The sequence below is a fragment of the Haemaphysalis longicornis genome, unplaced genomic scaffold, assembly GCF_048455015.1.
Source record: "Haemaphysalis longicornis isolate Haplotype H1 unplaced genomic scaffold, Haemaphysalis longicornis Haplotype H1 scaffold_2, whole genome shotgun sequence".
NCBI classification, from domain to species: domain Eukaryota; kingdom Metazoa; phylum Arthropoda; class Arachnida; order Ixodida; family Ixodidae; genus Haemaphysalis; species Haemaphysalis longicornis.
In genome coordinates, this window is record NW_027526295.1 from 7,406,247 (window position 1) to 7,413,696 (window position 7,450).

A 7,450-nucleotide genomic window follows, 5' to 3' on the forward strand; every position below is an offset into this window, starting at 1 on the left:
AATTCTTTGTCCCAGCCTCCACCCACCCCCTCCCCAACCTCATATTTAGGTTTTAATCTCCCCCACTTCTTTTTCACTCCCCTGAAAACCTGAAAGCGCACTGATGCAAGAAAAAGCTATACATTCACACGAGCTCGCACAACCTCTCTAAAGGCCCAACCACATGCAGCGTACTTTTGGCGTTGCATCAGCGCGCGTCGCCAGAAATGCATGGCGACGCGACCCGACGCCCGAGCGACGCCGATGTCTACGCTCGCCAGATATCGGCGTCGACGCAGCGCGAGAGAGCATCGGAAAGGGGGGGCGGCGTCCGTCTTCGCGTGGTTTGGGGTCACTCCTTTCAGCAGAAAACAATCAATTTCTTTTTAACTTGTCGTAATCGGTTGCCTTGAGACAAATTGCAAGCTATTTCTGTTCGCAGGCGCTCATCCATTTGTGGCTTGTTCGGCTTTCATCGAGGAGATCGGGGATCTGCGATAGCTTTGTGCGAGTTAAATAAGGGAGCTCTGGTTACATCGCATCCAGTATTAGCATAATGCGGCTTGTCTGCAAGATCGACGCCAGAATTCTAGCGGCGCATTCCATTCTATTCGTAGCTCCCATGGCTTGCGCAGGGGAGACCGGGGATGTGCGATAGCTTTTCTTTACTCAAATAATGGAGCTGTGGTTACAACGCTTGTAGCAGTAGCATTATTGTCCTCGGCTCCAAGATCGGTGCGCAAGAAACAAGCGTTACCACTGCTCAAACCTCTCAAATACGACCAAAAGAAAGTACACCCGACACTATTCGTGGGCAGCCTCGGTTGGTACACCAAATTCTACGTCGTCTCCCCGCGTGGTCGAGCGGTTGAAAGTCGGATTTCCGTTTTGAAAGTCCGTGGTTCGACTCATTTCAAAGCCAAGGTTGTTTATTTATTTTTTTTTGTGGCGATTGTTTGATCAGTTTTTTTTAAGGGTACAGACAAGGTGCCAGTGTAACTTGCCTTTTAACCTACAAATGACGTTCGACGGTAACCTGAGCATCAAAGAAGCGCTGAAATTTGTTTTGCTTACAATTTTAACTCATGAACGTAGGTTAAATCAAGTAGCAAGTGAAGCAGTTGTGCGAGGTGCGTCTTCGTTTATTTTGTTCTGATTTGACCGTGATGGCTCGAGATACATTTCGCAGCATTTCAACATTTCAATTAAGCCACCCGAACTTGCCGCCGCTGAGGACACAATGAGTATTCTTGGCGCCTGTCGCCCCCATACACACTTTCGCGCGTCGCGGTCATACCGACGGCCGCCCTCTCCAGGAATCGCTCTTTCTTCGCCTTCGGTCGCCCCATCGGCATTAACCCTTAAGTCGCGCATAGCATAGACACGCCAGACATACCTGGATCGCTTACTTATAAGAAGGGGGAAAAAAATGAATAGGCTGCATGGTTGGACGTATCACGAGAGCTGCGACAGTAGTCTTCAAGTTTTAGACTTTCAGTCTAAAATAATTAAAAGGGAATGCACACGCGCTTAAGCTAGCTCGATCGTTTCCTTTCTTCTTTTTTTTTTTCGCGGCGATTTGACGGGAAGGAGGGGGGGGGGGGAGAGAGATCGCGAAGTGGATTATAATTAAAAGCAGCAGCGTTGGGTGAAGGGAAATCAAAGCACTTCGGTAACTGTTCACCTGAATCTAAAATAAACAAAAAAAAAGGTTGAACGGAAAAGAGATGGAGAGAGCGGAGGTGATTGGCGAGTGCCACTTACCGTCACAGGCGCGCATTGAAGATCATGGATGTCTTGTCAGACTTGGTTCACCAGTGGCAGGGCCGAAGCAGCTCAGGAAACGGTTGCAGCAGGTTGGCGATGATGCGTAGCTGAGACCTCATTCAGGACTTCGGCGATGGAAGAAGTGAGCGCTCTTGTCGCACGATGCGACAGCTGCGATTTCTCGGGGTTTCACATTGCGGAGTACGGTGCGCACTATATATATAGGCGGGCTGTACGTCCGCAGGTTGAACCGTTCAGAAAACCTTACGCACGACAGAGGAAAAAAAAAAATCCAGAAGCGAAAAACGAACGGAAGTGCAGCAAGCACCAAAAGGGCCCCGCAAAACTCGCCGCACATGTCGTGCGCGACCGCCTTGTTGCAGCGCCATAGCCTTTGATCGCACAGCGCGTGCCGTCATACTGCCAGAGCCTAAAAGGAAAGGCGGATTGCTCAGAGGAAGTGGAAAAATGAAAACAGAAGGCCGGTGTGCTGCTGGAAGGCATTTACAAAGCGGCAGCCACGTTGAGCGCTTCCAAATTGCTTTCAGCTGGTTTGCGGCGCCGACACCACATACGCGAGCTCGCTTCAGCGGGGAAATATTCATAATAAAAAATCTCATCGCAAGAACATCTGTAGCGGGCTTGCAGGAGCATATTAGTTAGCATGCCCACGTTTTCGATCCCGCATCCGCATAGGCATTGGCCCTCGAGGCGTTTCTCAACCTTAATTCGTTATGATTTTGTTTACTAAGGGGAGAAAGAACGAAGGTGTTTTTTTATGTTACGAACGCATAGGTGTTTCTTTGATTATTTCGGTTTAAACACAGTAATTTTGTTCTAACATTCATTATCCACGTTTATTTGACTTTAGTTCTAAGTGCGCAAAGCGACCGTTCAAATAAGTTCGGGACACGCCTGAATCGGAATAGCGTCGTCTGCTCAAGCGCCGAGTGCCTCCGCCAAGTTCCTCCGTGAAACTAGCCTCCGTCCGCGCGCCGCCGGAGAGGTGTCGAGGGTATAACCGCTACTCTCGATACCATTGCCCGCAATAAAATCGTTCTCCTTTGTATTCCTTCCTCTCTCTTTCTCGGTGCGGGCATCCTCCCTGTGGTGCGGGGGCGCGGAGGTTTGGCGCCAATCTCAATCGCTTTTCTCCTGGCGCCTTTTTCGGAGATATTCTCCAGAGAAGTACGTGTGAGCTTTTGCCGCTTCGGCAGACCGTTAGTGCTGGCAGCGTTGGAAGCCAAGTGTATCACTGCACATAATGGAAGACAGAATTGTTTGCTTAGTAGTTTTAGAGAGTGGCCAGCGAAAGAAAGTCCACCTTGAAACAGGTGCATACGACGAGGTGTTGGCGGCTTTGAAGAAACTCGCCCCGATAACGGACAACACGCTGGTAAGTGCCTTGTCATCCTGTGTTTGCAGGGGTGGCGGGTGGCGGTGGGGCAGGGGTTTGTAGTAATGGTGCAAGCGTGTACGTGAACACGCCAGGAAATGTTCAAATTATTTTCTAAACGCCTATGCGTTTTAATGCTACGAATTCGCGTTTCGCAGTATTCCAATTCGTAACAGGGGGACCAGTTCGTGATAAAATCATTCGCCACGCGCGGCATTTTGTCACAGAGCAACGTGGTTTTTTCGTTGTTGGGACAGCTGCCGCAGTTGCTGAGTTACTTAAGGGTAATTCCACGCCAAACGTTCCCACGACTATCTTCGATTCCCCTATAAAAAAAATCATGGCCTATCCGTTCACCGCACTATTAGTCCTGTTAACCAATCTTTGGAGGAAAGAAATTTCTCCTAAAGCAAGTTGAATAGCATATGACAGTGACCGGGGCCTAGGTTGCAATAATAATAATAATAAAAATAATAATATGAAATAATAAAACTCGCAAAAATACCACACTGTACGGAGCGCGGGGACAAAATTCTAGTTGGTAGAAAAAATGAACCGCGCTTCCAAGCTGCAACCTCAAAATATATGTGCTTTGCCGGAAAGCAATTCGGCGTTTCTGGGCCATATTTAAACATCTTATACGGCTGTAACAACGTCTGCAGAGGCAATTTAGCCGCATAATTTGTTTACGCTGGTAAAGTGCGGGAAATAAATATGGCAGTGGGGAAGCGAGTATTTTCAGAACGGTAAACAAAAGTAGCAATATTTTGTTCATGTTCAAGGACTTGTCGCAGTGTGTGGCGGTCTATGTAAAACTACATTCTTAGGCTGATTTGGAAGGGCATACAGAGGGCATTTATTTCTGAACGTTTAATCGGCGCACTTTTAGTTTCAAGCGAGAAAATATTTCTTATATTGAGCGGCCCCCAAGGCCTCCGTCGGTGGTGCGTAGGTTCGCTTCACTGCATGCACCGTGAGTTCCCAGGTGCGGCGGCCACGCTGTTCGAGGGAGCGTATGTTTTTTCTCCTTCGGCTGTTGTCGGCTTGGTGAAAGTGATTCCACATGCATCTTCGGTCCTCCCGCGGTGCCGCACACGAAGGGAAAAGCAGATGCCGGAAAGCCTTCGAAGGGCGACGTCCGCCGTCAATTAGTGATAGTGTGGCGTGGCAGGGAGGAAACGTACGTAGCTGGATCGCAGGTGTTCGCTGCAGACTAGAAATACATTGTTAGGTTTTGCCGAATTTCCGGATAAGTTAGACGCATTAAAATGTCTCAATTAGGCTGCACCCCTATTGAAGGATGATCAGATGACTCGTCATTTCGACTTCGCAAAAAAGAATTTTCTCGTGCAAGACCAATGATCTTGCACGAGATTTACCGCTAGCAGTACGATTATAGGGATTCCCTAATTGTACTACTGGGCAAATACGCAAGCTACGGTACTTCCCTTCGATTGTTTAGAAAGAATAGGCCGTTTGTGAAAAACCACGTGCAGTGCTTCCGGGACTAATTTTCTGGGCAGCAGAAAATTCGTGTTTTAGGCCATTATAATCCTTAGCCTGAAAAATATATATCCACGGTCGCTGTCATGCGCGGTCAAGACAGTTTGAAAGCACTGCACGTGGTTTTTCACAAACGGCCTATTTTTTCTAAACAATCGAAGGGAAGTACCGTAGCTTGCGTATTTGCCCAGTAGTACAATTAGGGAATCCCTATAATCGTACTGCTAGCGGTAAATCTCGTGCAAGATCATTGGTCTTGCACGAGAAAATTCTTTTTTGCGAAGTCTAAATGACGAGTCATCTGATCATCCTTCAATAGGGGTGCAGCCTAATTGAGACATTTTAATGCGTCTAACTTATCCGGAAATTCGGCAAAACCTAACAATGTATTCTAGTCTGCAGCGAACACCTGCGATCCAGCTACGTACGTTTCCTCCCTGCCACGCCACACTATCACTAATTGACGGCGGACGTCGCCCTTCGAAGGCTTTCCGGCATCTGCTTTTCCCTTCGTGTGCGGCACCGCGGGAGGACCGAAGATGCATGTGGAATCACTTTCACCAAGCCGACAACAGCCGAAGGAGAAAAAACATACGCTCCCTCGAACAGCGTGGCCGCCGCACCTGGGAACTCACGGTGCATGCAGTGAAGCGAACCTACGCACCACCGACGGAGGCCTTGGGGGCCGCTCAATATAAGAAATATTTTCTCGCTTGAAACTAAAAGTGCGCCGATTAAACGTTCAGAAATAAATGCCCTCTGTATGCCCTTCCAAATCAGCCTAAGAATGTAGTTTTACATAGACCGCCACACACTGCGACAAGTCCTTGAACATGAACAAAATATTGCTACTTTTGTTTACCGTTCTGAAAATACTCGCTTCCCCACTGCCATATTTATTTCCCGCACTTTACCAGCGTAAACAAATTATGCGGCTAAATTGCCTCTGCAGACGTTGTTACAGCCGTATAAGATGTTTAAATATGGCCCAGAAACGCCGAATTGCTTTCCGGGGAACCCTAGAAAACAATAAATAGGTTTACTCTCTCTCTCTCTCTCTCTCTCTCTCTCTCTCTCTCTCTCAGAGATGGTCAATCGCACGTACTGTCTGGGAATAGAGCCTAAAATGATCAGGATGATGGTCAGGGTCCGGCAAACAGTTGTTGCCTATAGAAGCTCCCAGCGAGGTTAATGTATTTCAGAGTAACAAAATTTTTTCATTTCATTCTATGAGTAAATTTGAGTGCTTTATCATGACAAATGTCTGCGGGGCATAAAAGGAAAATCATTTGTAGCATTGCACTAGGTAGTACTAATTTTACCTTAAAATCTGAAGTTCTGTGAACGACCTTATTTATCCTCTATTTTGACAAAGTTGGTACCTTGACGTAGTGTCGCCATTGTAGATACTCCAACCCTGTTGTTAAGGATAACAATGGACATATTTGGTCTCCAACATGGATAGGAAAGTTTTCAACACTGAGGTTGCAATTTCAACTGGCAAAAATTTTTGTGAGGTGTATAAATAAGCCTTCCTAAGTCAATTATGACATGTGTTGATGTTTATTAACAAGGCTACAAGCAACTATTACTATAAAATATATTATTTAGTTATCATGCTTGTGCCTTAGTGTGACAATCTGAGCAATGTTAGAATGTGGTTAGCTGTGTTTCACTCGAGTGTATATTCTCATTGCTGTGGGGAAAAAAAAGGCAACTATTTTTCCAATCATAGAACTTTCCCATATGGCATACTGTCCTGCAACGACTGATCTCTGTGATCGAACAGCCTGTTACAAATCAGCTTGTAATGAAACATGTAACAAATGGGCCTGCATGCACTACTGAAGTCAATTTTAAACTGTGTTTAAATTCAGTATTTGTGATAAGTTTTTTTCTGCAGATTCTGATTCATGATGCCGAGGTTGATGATTACATCGACCTTGAGGTCGGGCAGACTGTGCCAAACAAAGCAAAGCTTCAGCTGTCACGAAAGGTGGCCTTTGCAACGGATGTGAGTATTGCCCATATTGCTCCAGTTACATTTGATTACAATGACATAAAACAGTGGCAATTACTTACAAGCATGAGCTATGTGCTCAAGCATCGAATAACTGTTTTTTTATTATGTGCCGTATGGTGTCTGAGGAAGAAAGTCCTGTTTCACTGCCAAGGATTTTCGCATTAAAGTCATGCCAAAAAATTTATGCAGCAGTGGCACTGGTTTTCACACATCTGTTGTTTCCTAGATTAACATACAACTGCTGCTGCTACAGTTAGTGTGTTTGTATTCACGACATTTCAGTGCATTAGCATAGGCCCTGAGCTTTGCTACTGGCTGGCCACTTGTGGGCTGCCTGCTGCCGCATTTCCATGGTGTGTATGGGGATGATGCTGTAAAGTTGATAGGTGGCCATGCAGTCCTTCAACTTTGCTGATTTTTGTCTGTGCCCATAAAAACTTGTTAGATGAAGATATGTTGATGAATTGAGCATTATAGTCATGTCAAATAACAACTTAGCCTCGGTAGATGCTTGAGTATAAAAACAAAACTCTTCAGGAATATGGTTTCGCACATGTCCCCCCCAAGAGTGTTGGTCCCAACAGCAGGTGACCGCCACCCATTGTCAAATGCCAATACACTTATTCTGACGTGTCACAATCTACTGCTAGACAAGATTGTGTTGCACTAACCGTTGCGTATAATGAGATTGCATGTGGGAAAAATGATGAAACATTATCAACCTTGGCCAAGAATCTTACCTCACCAAAAGATCTTGTATGCAGCCAACTAGTGCCAGCAGC

General features: G+C 46.2%; 1 protein-coding gene across 1 annotated transcript in view; it reads right to left on the reverse strand.

The window, feature by feature from the left end:
* Nucleotides 1-7,450, reverse strand: part of LOC144166960 (phosphatidylcholine translocator ABCB4-like) — a 220,723-nt gene that overhangs the window by 54,929 nt on the left and 158,344 nt on the right. The gene's annotated exons all lie outside the window — the stretch shown is intronic.